The sequence below is a fragment of the Plectropomus leopardus genome, chromosome 2 (assembly GCF_008729295.1).
Source record: "Plectropomus leopardus isolate mb chromosome 2, YSFRI_Pleo_2.0, whole genome shotgun sequence".
Taxonomy (NCBI): Eukaryota; Metazoa; Chordata; class Actinopteri; order Perciformes; family Serranidae; genus Plectropomus; species Plectropomus leopardus.
In genome coordinates, this window is record NC_056464.1 from 12,791,722 (window position 1) to 12,804,832 (window position 13,111).

At 39.4% G+C, this 13,111-nt stretch overlaps 1 pseudogene; it reads left to right on the plus strand.

Annotated features, from left to right (window-relative positions):
• Positions 1–3,080: 3,080 nt before the first annotated feature.
• Positions 3,081–7,334, plus strand: LOC121954095 (annotated as a pseudogene).
• Positions 7,335–13,111: the final 5,777 nt, after the last annotated feature.

Here is a 13,111-nt window from a genome sequence, read left to right on the forward strand (position 1 = left end):
ATGGTCACAATTTAAGTTATTGCTTAAGGGTTATAAGCCCGTGCAGAAACATGCACCCCATTATCTCACACATCTGGTGACATCAACTTTTAACTTGCTGAATGAGGTTTTGCAGTTTCTTCAAATAATCCAGGCTTGACCAGGCTTGAGTTCTTGAGTTATGACAGTCATGACCAATGACTTTTCAGACAAGCACAGACAAAGCTTGTAACGATTCGACCTTTTCTTCAGGTTACATCAGCAACAAGGTTTTCTCAGGATTTTCATCTTTACTGCTCCAGTGAAATCTCATCACTCCTAATCCATGTTTATCGAACTTCACAATAATGAGACTGTTTGGGACGTCTGTCGGGGCCTCACCCTGCATGCCCATTGCTATTGTGTGGTTGTAATTTATGGACCTCAAATATGTGCATTGAGTCCTGGTGTTAACTGTGACACAGCGTGAGAAAGCAGTGACAGAGATACAGGCATGTGCATGTGTATGTGTGTATGACTGTGTGTTTTGATATGTAAAAGGTCACGCAATTCTCAGTTTCTTATAAAGTTCTGCGCCAAGTTAGGAAGTGGCAAAACTAGCACATAAATTTTCTCCAAATAACTGTCAGACAGCAGAAATTTGAGCTTTAGAGTAAAGTTCCACACCATGGTAGAAATTAAAGGCATGTGCATGTGAAAAGTTGGGGAAGAATGAAAAAGAATGCAGGCCTCACCTACAGCAAAGGTGCAGAGGACAGAAACAAGCATGGTGGTGTTTGAGTATGGAACAACGTGCTTCAAGCCACTAAATCTGTAATGCACATCAGTGATTCCTGTCAATGATTGTGTTCACTGGAACAAGGATGCTCTGACAAAAGAAAAGAAAAGAAAAGAAAACCAAACCCATTATACTGTAAGCCTGAAGCATGTAATTTATGTGGCAACTTTCTGTCAGCATTAAAAAAAGTGATGTGACATGTCTCCGCTGAAGACATTTAGTGGGATGACCTTTGTTAATGCTTTATGCGTATAGTTTAGTCTTTCATTTGTATTAACCTATGACTGGCTGTTTTTTGTTGACTCATACTACTGAAGCATATTGCTTAAAATATGCAAATTTCAGTTCAATATGTAAGAGTGCAAAAGTCTAAATGTAGAGAAGTGAAGAAGTGACTGGCACTAGGCATTCGGTAGTCGACACTGAGTCAAGACAAACTTGGCCATGCTTGAAACAATCAAAAATGTAAATGTTGCCTTGAGAATTGCATTGGTCATTGATTCAAAGAGTTAAGAGCAAGATGACAAACAAATAACAAATAATGTATGGGGTAATGGTAAATGCAAAACTAATTATCACAAGGAGAGAAGAGCCATAAAGTCAGCTAACTCAGGATTAGACAACAATATTTACCTTATGTCTGCTAACATTATCCACGATAAACTGGTCATACCAGAGTAAGTAAGGCTGTAGCAGCAAAACATGTGAGTGTACTGAACACTGCATTTCCTTGCTTATGAATTTAATTTTACATTTTCAAGAGGAAGAGTGTCAATTAAATTTACAAAAGTCACCTTTAAAAAATACATTTATATTCAGTGCCAAAATACAAAGTAATATAATGACCAATCATGATCAACCATAGTTCTACAGTTTGGCTAAAAGCAGGTTATGAGAAGCTAAATATCTTCCTGCCGAATCCCATGATTTCTGTGTGTTGTTTTGCCTATGATACCACACAGGTTAGATGAGGCACTGATCCATCTGAGTTGTTCCAAGTCAGCAAGGCGTTGAGCAGGGTGGGTCACTGTGTCTGTTCTTGTCCAACTTGCATATGAAAACTTGTTTGGGTCGCTACATATTTCTAAAACGGGTGGTATTTTTCATTTAACACATGCAGAATATTTGTTAAAATTTTCAACCTTTGACTGATAAATCTGTTCATGAATCCAAGCAGTGTTGAGGGCAACGGACAAAAAAATAATGATTATGTTGGTCCAGTGACCAGTGTGCTGTGGGGTTAATAGCTTATTTTGCTACATCTTACTGACAAACTATTTTCAAGCTAGCATGACAAACTACTGTTGTCGTCATGTGAGAGTCAATATGTGGTGCTCCAGGGAGAGAGTATTTTCTGATGTTGAAATGTTTAAGCCACGCACGTTCAGTTTTACTGCTGTGAGATATTAAGCTCTGACATTTTCTGCATTGTCAAATGAAAAAGGAAATACATTTTTTGCAAATTTCTTTTAATTTGGCTGCTATGAGCACTCTTGCACTATTGGAAAATAGTGCCAAAATCTATGTGGTACACCCTTGTGCTGGTTATGCACTGCCAGTGTTGTAAGCATTTGTACATAGGGAGAGAACATAAAATATGTGCACTTAAATGATGCATTTATTCTAAAAAAAAAAAAAAAGAAACATGGTTTAAGAAAAGATTAGAGAAAGCAACATTCCCTTTTTTTTCTTACTATTTGGTGGACCCAGAAGGATTTGAAGTAACCAAGGAGACTTGAACATACTAAAGTAGAAATTAACTTTAAACACTTTTTATGGATTGTGCAGCATGTTTTACTGAAATATGGTGTATGAACATGGTTAATGTTCAAACCAATTGTGAAGCTATTTTAGTGTGCTAAGTCAATGTTTTGGTTATTGAAAGGTACTAATGCCGACTTTGGTTGTAACTTTTACTTATTTATTTATATATTTATTTTTGAAAAGGAGGATCTCAATACATCCATAACCCCTCACAACTAGCCTCCAATATTTATTTCACTGTCCTCTGACCACTTAGCAGGCAACAAGAATTACACACTCAAATAGGCTCTTTTATCTTGCATAATCACATTTTCACTCCACTTCTTTACCTCTTGCTCTCTTCCCCTTCAGCCTGTCCCAGTGAAGGGTGTGTCACAGCTTATCTTCTGGCAATCCCTCCCTACCTGTTTTACGAGACTGGCCACTCCTGTCATTCAGAGCTGGAGGCGTGTAGGCTGAGGTGGAGGGGAGGCTGGACAGCAAAAGTGAGAGTACAGGTTGGTGTGGCTGAAGAGGATCCTCCCCCTCGCTCAGTGCACAGACATAAAAGCCAGCAGAGTACACAATCAGACACTCAGAGGGACTTGGCTCTCCTTTTGAAGACTTCTCATCTCCTGTTTTCCTTCTCTCCAAGAGCACACAACCTTTACCACCGCAAAAATGATTTCATCAAGGAAGGCATTCTCAGTCTCAAACTCTGGTGGCAGCATGAGGAAGTCTGGACCAGTCAGCTACAGCCAGTCCGTACAAAGATTTAGTACCGGTAGTGGAATTGGTGCTGGTTTTGGAGGAGGTAGTGCTGGTTTTGGCACTGGTCTTGGCTTTGGTTCCAGTGGCTATGGCTTTAGTTCTTCTTCTAGCCAAGCAGCAGGTTGCTACATCCCTCCACCCATCACAGCTGTCACAGTCAACCAGAGTCTGCTGGCCCCTCTGAATCTGGAGATCGACCCCCACATCCAGGCTGTCCGCACCCATGAGAAGGACCAGATCAAGACCCTCAACAACCGCTTTGCCTCCTTCATCGACAAGGTTTGTTTCTGTGCACTCTGAATATTTCGTGTACAATATCTTGGAGGTTGCATTATCTTTATAGTTACTGACATGTGAAGTGAATGGTCTTATTTTTCTTCAACCTGTAATTGAAAAAAAAGACTAACAAGTCAAAACTTTAATATACAGTATAGTGACATTAATCTACCCAATAGATGCAAAGCTGACAAAGCAAGACGGCTGTGGAGCTTATGATGTTGTATTCGTCAATGAATTACAGCAACAGGGATTGTGAAATCTTATGAAAATGTCAAAGTCTGTTGTTGATTGTGTTCTCAAAATAAAGTAACAACTTCAAACAATCCTACCAAAGGTGACAGTTGGCCTGTTGCCCTGTCTGAGCCTGGGCTGGCCTCTCTGCCCACTATCTAAACATGGGTGGGGATTATATTGCAGTGACTCGCCCATCCCTTACCTGGGAGACTGGCAGAGAAAACAGGGATCTATCTGCACTATGCCCACAGAGTCCAAAGTCTGCCATTTGCACATTGCACCTATCACCTGGTTGTTATGGGCAACAAGACTGCACTTAGAGGTCTAGAACAGTAAATTAACTTCAGTTGCTAATAGTAGTTGTTTCGACAGTTGTTCTTCATGTAGAGAGAGGCTGGTTAAACACTTTAAATTGGCTCTTGGACAAAATCCCACAAAACAAAGCATCCATCCCACAATACAGCACCGCTTTGTCTTCTTTATCTGCCACACCTAGTTTTTTTTATTTTTTATGGTGACTGTGTGGCCTTCATAGCATGCGACTGAGCATGCAGGATGAGTCATAGGCAAAGAGGGGATACAATAGGTTAAACATTTAAAGCCACATACACTTGAAACATCTGTATACAATTCCTATTAAGCAGGAAGAATCGAAATTATGAATTATGTGAACACTTAAATGCTCTAAAGTTCCCCTTTACACTTTTTAGTACTAAAATTGTTTGAACAGCAAACACGCATATATATCTTCATAAGTTATGATTGTTTTCACTAGGGCGTGGCACTTCAGATATGTAGCCATCTATGCAGTCACGTAGGTAAAGATGATACCACAATGACACATGCTTTCATTTTTCTGCTAATATACCAAGTGCTAAAAATTATACAAATTATTAAAAATCACTATTGAGCCCACCACCCAAACCCAATTCATACACTATAACAAATGCTTTTTGAAACTTCATCTAACAATCTTCCTTGGTTTTGTGTCTCCACAGGTCCGTTTCCTGGAGCAGCAGAACAAGATGCTGGAGACAAAATGGAACCTCCTTCAGGACCAGACCGTTACCCGCTCCAACATTGATGCAATGTTCGAGGCCTACATTGCAAACCTGCGCAGACAGCTCGACGGACTGGGCAATGAGAAGGTCAAGCTGGAGGGAGAACTGAGGAACATGCAGGGCCAGGTTGAGGACTTCAAGAAGAAGTAAGTGCTAGTGACATGGTTCCTAGTTATTACATATACATGATGGTGAGCAGATGTTCAAAATAAAGCAGATGCACTAAAGGATTGACTTGTGTTCCTACAGGTATGAAGATGAAATCAACAAACGTGCAGCTGCAGAGAACGAGTTTGTGCTCCTGAAGAAGGTGCGAATACATCAAGATGGCTATTATTTCTATCCTGGTGTTTAATACAATGTGGCTATTTATAAAACTTTTTTTTTATTTCTTCTTTCTTTCCAGGATGTTGATGCTGCCTACATGAACAAGGTGGAGCTGGAGGCCAGGGCCGATGCTCTTCAGGATGAGATCAACTTCCTCAGGGCCGTCTATGAGGCTGTATGTGTCTATAATATCTAATACTTCATAATACTATTATAACCATTTAAGTTTGAAGATGATGAACATCCGCCCATTGTGTCAGTCCAAATGGACCAAGTACACTGTGATGTAATAACCTTTGTTTCTGCAGGAGCTTCGTGAGCTGCAGAGAGCCAGATCAAGGACACCTCTGTCATCGTGGAGATGGACAACAGCCGTAACCTGGACATGGATGCTATTGTGGCTGAAGTGCGTGCTCAGTATGAGGACATTGCCAACCGCAGCAAGGCTGAGGCTGAGACCTGGTACAAACAGAAAGTGAGTGAAAAGCAAAGTTGAGCTTCATCTCATGTCTTAAAATACATTTGCAGCATCTCTCCCAGCCTTCTAGATCATGCTCTTCATAATCTTTGTTGTGTTTTACATTATAGTATGAGGAGATGCAGACCTCTGCTGGACAGTATGGTGACGACCTGCGCACAACCAAGGCTGAGATCTCTGAGCTGAACCGCATGATCGCCCGTATCCAGAATGAGATTGAGGCTGTCAAGGGACAGGTACATTTCAAGACCTTCTCATGGCTGATGCCTTTTTATGACCACATTTCATTGCTTAAGAGGATTCGCTGTTACAAAATCATCTGCAATATGATTTTCCACAGAGGGCTAGCCTTGAGGCTCAGATCGCAGAGGCTGAGGAGCGTGGTGAATTGGCAGTTAAGGATGCCAAGCTACGCATCAAGGATCTAGAGGAAGCTCTCCAGAGAGCCAAGCAGGACATGGCCCGCCAGGTGCGCGAATACCAGGAGCTGATGAATGTCAAGCTGGCCCTGGACATTGAAATCGCCACCTACAGGAAACTGCTGGAAGGAGAGGAGTCCAGGTGGGATACACTTGAATATTTCTTTCATGGCTGAAACATATACTTTCACTCAGAATTAAGAACTAACTCATCATTATTCCAACATTAGACTGGCCAGCGGAGGCTCAAACGCAACTATCCACGTGCAGCAGACATCAGGAGGTGCAGGTTAGTGTGAGATTTTATCCATCACAATTGTAAATAAGACCACACTGACAGATGGATAAATGATAATACATTTCTTTTTCTGCTCCAGGATTCTCCAGCTCCAGCTCCAGTGGTGGATTTGGCTATGGCGGCACCGGCTTGTCTGGTGGATATGGTATGCCTGGTACCATTACCAAGTCCTCAGTTACAACAACCAGTTCCATGAGACGCTTTTAAGAAGGAGAGCCATCCCTCATACCCTTCAAAAACTCTTGAACTTGATCTAAATTTGTACCCATTCATGGTGCTATGCAATACTGTTAACAAGTTCAACAAGACAGCTGGGTATATTGTGTTACACTACTACCAGTTGTGTTTCAAGGATCACTGGCTGCGTTTCTTACTCTGCTTTGATTAACATCATTTAACAAGAGTTTCTGAAGATAAATATGGCCTTAAACACACAAGGGCCAGGTCAGTTCCTTCTGCACTGACATCTAAGAAATAAGAAAATACCAAATTACACAAAGTTTTTTAAGGTTAAGGTTAAGGTTTTTTAATGTAAAAAAACTAAGCAAGGAAAACATTTGAAAATCTGTACTCAATCTTGTCTTCTTGAACTGCTCTGAGATAAGATCATGTAGTGATATATGCAGGATGACTGTATTTTTTATTCTCCAATTTTCATTTTGTCTTTATTCCTACATTTGAGTACTGATATGAGTAAAGGATGCAAGTCACTGACCAAATCTGATCACTGTAGAAACATAACAAACAAAATTAAATTTGTGTAACCCTAAATGTTTACAGTTTCACTTTGAACTGATTGGCTTCTGATTTGTTCATTTTACTATTCTGTCAAATGGTTCCATGTTTAGTTTTGTCTTTCCTTGCCTTAAAAATAAGACTATGTTGAAACCAGATTTATTTTGTGAAAGCCTTGCTGCGGCAAATGACATCAAATTATTCTGAAATAAAATAAATCTGAGAACTAAAATTATTGCCTCTTACTCTCATTATTATTGTGATAAAGGAGCTCAACATATCAGAGTATATTTAAGATTCAGAGCAGCTAACAGGGTTAACTCCATAAACAGTGCTAACAACAGCAACAGTGCTGACAATGCTAGTTAATCTGGGTGAAGAAAGGGAGGTGAGGTGTTGCACTACAATGCTATTCCACACATAGACTGTATATTAAGATGGAGAACATGACAGCTTACCAAAAGTGAAGCCAAAACATCTCAGACCTGCACCCAAAATGTTATTCAATGAAATATGCCCCCTAATTAAAAACTCAAAAGTATTTGTCAAATAAATTTTTCTCCAAAATGGTTTCATACATGTATAACGCCGATGTTTGTACCAGTGTTTGGTTTTACAAATAAGTACGGTTTTAATTCATCTGTGTTATAAAAAGAGGACCTGATACCTGTTTAAGCCAATTGGTGTGCTTGCCTGCGACTGATCAGAAGGGTGTTTGAGAGGAAACATTGCCACTGTGGAGATCGCTACTGCGCAGACTCTGGTTACAAATGAGGTCACCACTGCATGATAGCAGCGGCTGTATCTGGGATATTTCAGCTTCAATCATCCATTTTCATGCAGTGATTAGCTAGCCAGTGGGACACATTCACAGAGACTCACAGGGACTCACAGAGATGTTCAGATTACAAGAAACAGAAACGGAGCATGATTTAATTCTCTGCTCAGGATACCATTACTTTACTATATGTTTATGTAGCAAACAGTTGTTTGTTGCTATATTAATGTTCTGAATGTTGCCTTTGATGACTTCATACAGCACAATGTAATTTTTTTACACAAAGATTTCACAGTAGGGCAGTGCTGTGCCACTTTTATACTTTTGCCATAATATGCATGACATACTTATCATACAAAATATAGCATGCTGTTCACAAAATTTTTGCTATTAATTGCTTATATAATGTAGAGTTTTGAGTACATGGAATGACAGAATCAGACAAAGTCAGAATATACTGAATGAAAGTTTGAATCTATGGTATGAAACTTTAAATTAAAGTTTTAATATATGGAATGCAACTTGAACATAGAAAATAAAACTGAATATCTAGAATGAAAATGCCAATATGTATAATGAAACTTGAATATATTTAATTAAAATTGTAATATAAAGAGTGAAAGTTTGAGTATGTATAATACAACTTAAATATATAGAACAAAAGCCAAAATGTATGGAATGAAAGTTTGAACATAAGGAATGATAGTCAGAAAATGTGGAATAAAACTTGCAAATACTGACTGAACACAGAATGTTATGTGATGTAATCAATGCACTGTTGCCATCTTGTGTATTTGATGTGATTAATCTATACAGATTCTGCTGCAAGACGTGTGACACTATGAGCGAGTCAACTATCCTAAGTAATGAAGTGATAATGAACATCTTGTGGAATGCATGTAAAGGCCAAAATGGACCTGGACAATTGCACTGAAAACATGGAATATACAAATCATTGATTCTGTCAGGGGTGAAGATTTCTTTTTCCACATGAAATGGAGGGGGTCTTCTGCTTGAAACACTTAATTTCATGCAGTCTGGTACAGGATTACTTCACCAAATATGTGTCTGCATGAAAATGTCTTTAATTTTTGAAAACAATAGTCCTCTGCTATTTTTATGTTTTTGATTTCAGGGGCCTAATGCCCATGTCCTAAATATTGAAGGGAATGTGCCCCCTGCATTCCACCAGGAAATTATACATATGGATTCATTCAATTTTGTCAATCCTCTTACAAAATGAATTTTATTATAACTAAATGCATAAATGTGTACAATGTAGAATGAAAAGAAAACTCCATCAATAGTTTATTCAATGTTAAAGAAATTTGATGGTGTAACAAAGATGCAACAAAAAATTTAATGATGATTTAATGAACTCTGCTTCTCACTGTGCTGCTGCAATCCATAACCCTCATGTCTGCTCTCTCACAGCATCAGGCTTTATTGTTCCCTTATTCTCCTATTCATCCCTTCACAGAGAATGACAGGTATTCTGTGCCAGTGAGGAACATATATGGAGTTCTGTGATGTGCCATTACGCAGTGAATAGGCAATTATCATTCTGTCTGTGGGTACAAACACTTAAACATAGGGAGGTCTTTTCAGCTTTTTTTCCCTTGTTTAAAACACTTGAAAGAAAAGTTATATTATATTATTTTGATGAACTAATTAATTAGTTAGTCATTGCATTTTAACAGGGTAACAAGTAATCTGTAACCTATTATCTTTCAAAAGTAACCTGCCAGAACCACCATGGACAGATAAGACATGTTCTATCCCCTCTGCACTGTAAACAGCTGATGAGCACAGGACACCTGTGGAAGAGGGGCACAAGAGGAGTAATCATAATGGCAGGTAAATGGTGAGTGCTGAAACCCAACAACCACTTCCGTCAGTGGGCTGAAAGTGTATAGTAGTTGGTGAATTGAGAGAGCCAAGAGTATTAGGGAATTACTCAGATGAAAGCCCCAGTTGGGCAGGTTAGATGTGACTAGATCTGTAAGCTCAGTGTGACTCAAACAGAGTGACTACGAAAAGGGAGGGACCCTGGCTTAAGCCGTACAGACTTCACCATAATAGAAACACACTGACAGCAACTTTCTAAATCAATCAGTGACTCATCTGACTTCCAAACATAAAGATCAAAGTATTCAACCACAAAGAAAATCCATAGGCCATCCTGATTCACATCCAGGGCCAGGATACTACCCACACACAGATGGACAAACACAGCTAGGAGGATGTGTTGAGTGAGCACCTTTCCACCTTGTGCCACTCACAAGAGAGACAGAAACCTTGGAACACTGACACAGATTTTTTTTTTCAAACTAATGGCATTCTGATACTCTTAATCAGGAAGGAGGAAGTGTTTTAAAAAGCACAATGCATGCTTTTGTTCTTAGACCTCTATTACATGTGTCTACTGGGAAAAAAATTATTTGCCTGTGAAACTGCATTATTTTCTGCACATGCAACTGTATATTTTGAAATATGCCCTGTGCACTCAATTTCTGTATTGGTAGGTTCACAAGAAAAATCCTTTCTTCATCTTCACCTCAGGCTGAAAGTGCTGGCAGTGATCATGCATTTAATTGTTTCATTTGGCTTACAGTTGAGTCATAATATGAGTGTGAGGCACATGCCAACTTCTGAAGTTGTAACCATTCATGTTTCCACAAAACCAGTTACATCACCATTAGAGCAATAACAGGTGATGCATGCATTTTTTCCTCCGAAGAACGGGCATTACTTTTCTTGGTGTTATAAAGTGATTAAATTAATCCTCACTGACAAACAAGCAGTCTCAAACTCCAACCTATCGTCACTTGTACAAGACATGCGGACATGCTTATTCAGTGAGTGAAATCTTTCTAATCAAATCTGCATTTCTGTGCTCATGTTATACCTGGCTGTATGATCTCAAGGCTTTCTCATAAAAGGTAAAGCATAAAACAACTTGTTTTTTGATCTTCACAGATGACAGTTTGGCCAAAGGCAAGCATTGTTAGGAGAACTTAAATATCTAGTCACGATCTCAGGATTCCTGTGTAATGTTATGCGACCACACAGGTTAGAGTGGTCAGTGCTCTATCTGAATGGTGTCATGTCAGTGAAGGCATTAGGAAGGGTGATTTACTGTGTTCATTCTTGTTCAACTTGTATATGGACTACTTGTTGGGGCAGTTAAATGTTTGTAAAACAGGCTCTGTTTTTAGTAATCTCACGATTAGTCATCTGACATATGCAGATATTTTAAAGAATTTTTAAGATAAGATTTACTACCTGCAGAGGTGATCTCAAACATCTGTTACATATACTGTTAAATAGCTTATGTTGTTTTAATATATTGTTGATTTTAAAATCAGATTTAATGCTGAAAAGAGTTAAGTAACTATAATTCAATGCAAAAACTGGAGAAAGTACTCTCAAGTGAGTCTGTATTCTAAACACATTAAACACAGTATGACACTTAGACTTTAAGCAAACAAACCTAAACTAAGGACCCAGCCTTTGCTTTGTCTTAGCTAGGATAGTATAAAATTAAAACCTTTACAAGCCCAAACTGAAGGGTGGAGGGGGATGGGCACTACGTTTTCGCAGCAACGCCGTCCTGATATCAGTGATATCAGCCTATTTTTAATTTTTATTTTACTCTATCTTTCTATCTTTTATGTTGTTATTATGTATGATGTTATGATATGATCTGTTATAATACCTGCCAGCAAGCAGTTTATGATAGTTCTACGCAGCTTAGATTAGGCGCACAAATATAGAGGTGTAAACTTTTGTCAATGTGGATGTACTACACATGATTAGATCTAAGATTCTCCACAATTAAAACACCCAGTTGATTTTATGGAAACCATGAGCACCAAAGGGTAGTTCATTCCGACTTTCCGGTATGGTAAACAAGAGAAACTCCATACCTCTGAAGCAATCAAGGGACAGAATATTTGTCCATTCCTTGAGTATTTATATTCCTTTAAAATTAGAAAAAAAATCAAAGGGGTTTTATATAAAATGAATGTTAAGTGAGTAAGACGTAATGTAAGTGAGGATTGTCAAGATCATAATCCACATTTCCTCCGCTCCACCTCCAACTTGCCAATGCTTCTCTACAGTTTTTTTCATGATACTTTTGCCCTTGTAAGCTGATCAGAAGTCAGCCTTATCAATACAGAAGTTGTTGTTGTGATTTGGGAACAGATCCAGAAAGCCAAGCGCAAGAAGACAGGTCCGATGACATCGGGCTAAACCTTGCCAGTGCATATGGACCTGCCCCACACCTGATGATCAGCTATGTCATGGAATTCTTCCATTTGCCCTCCTGTATCAAATACTTGGTAGAGAGATATTATATTCAAGGACCTGTAGATGTGCTTTACCCTTCAGGAGGCATCAGCCAGATATAAGAATTGCCATGGTGTGTGCCATTTCTCTTATCCTAATCATGGCAGCATTTGAGATAATCCTCACAAAGCAAGAAAGACAGCGGGAAAGATCAAACTACCATCCAGGAGGAGACTGCCTCCACTGAGGAGCCACATGGACATTGCCTCTAAGCTAATGTCTGAGGCAAAAAGGAAGATCAAAACCTCCAAACTGAAAAGGTTGTCTCTTAGAGTCTGGGAGACAACACAAGTGCTATCTTTGGGAGGCTGTAGCACCAAGAACTCATTGGCAGGGACCATGCAAGAAAGGCAAGATAGAGTGGGAAGTAGCACCACACTTGTGCTCCACCGCCAACCTGAAAGATAGACAGGAGATGGTGGTATCACAGGTGACAGAGATATAGGAAGAGCACTGAAAGATCAAAGCTGTATCACCAGGCCAACAAGGAAGATAGACAACTTTTAACAAGGATGTCTTGCGGAAAATCAGTTGGTCCTACTTGTGGAAAATCCTACAGCCAAGACTCAGTTTCCTTATCAGGTCAATCTGTGACATCCTTGTCCTCAGAACTTCCGCTGCCTGGGCTGCTAGAGGGCAGCAGGTGGGGAAACTTGGGATGTTCACCACCAGTGGAACATCACATTCACTTTGTCAGGGAGGGCAGAGGAATGAAACATTGCTGAAACGCTGTCAAGACCCTTTTCCTCTGGCCAGGAGTTGAATATGAAAGTCAATCTCGGCAGGAAGCTCCAGCTGCTCAGCAAAGATTTTCACCATGTCTATCCACCCTGTGCACTCCTCCCTACTCAAAATACTATCTACTCAATTTTAACATT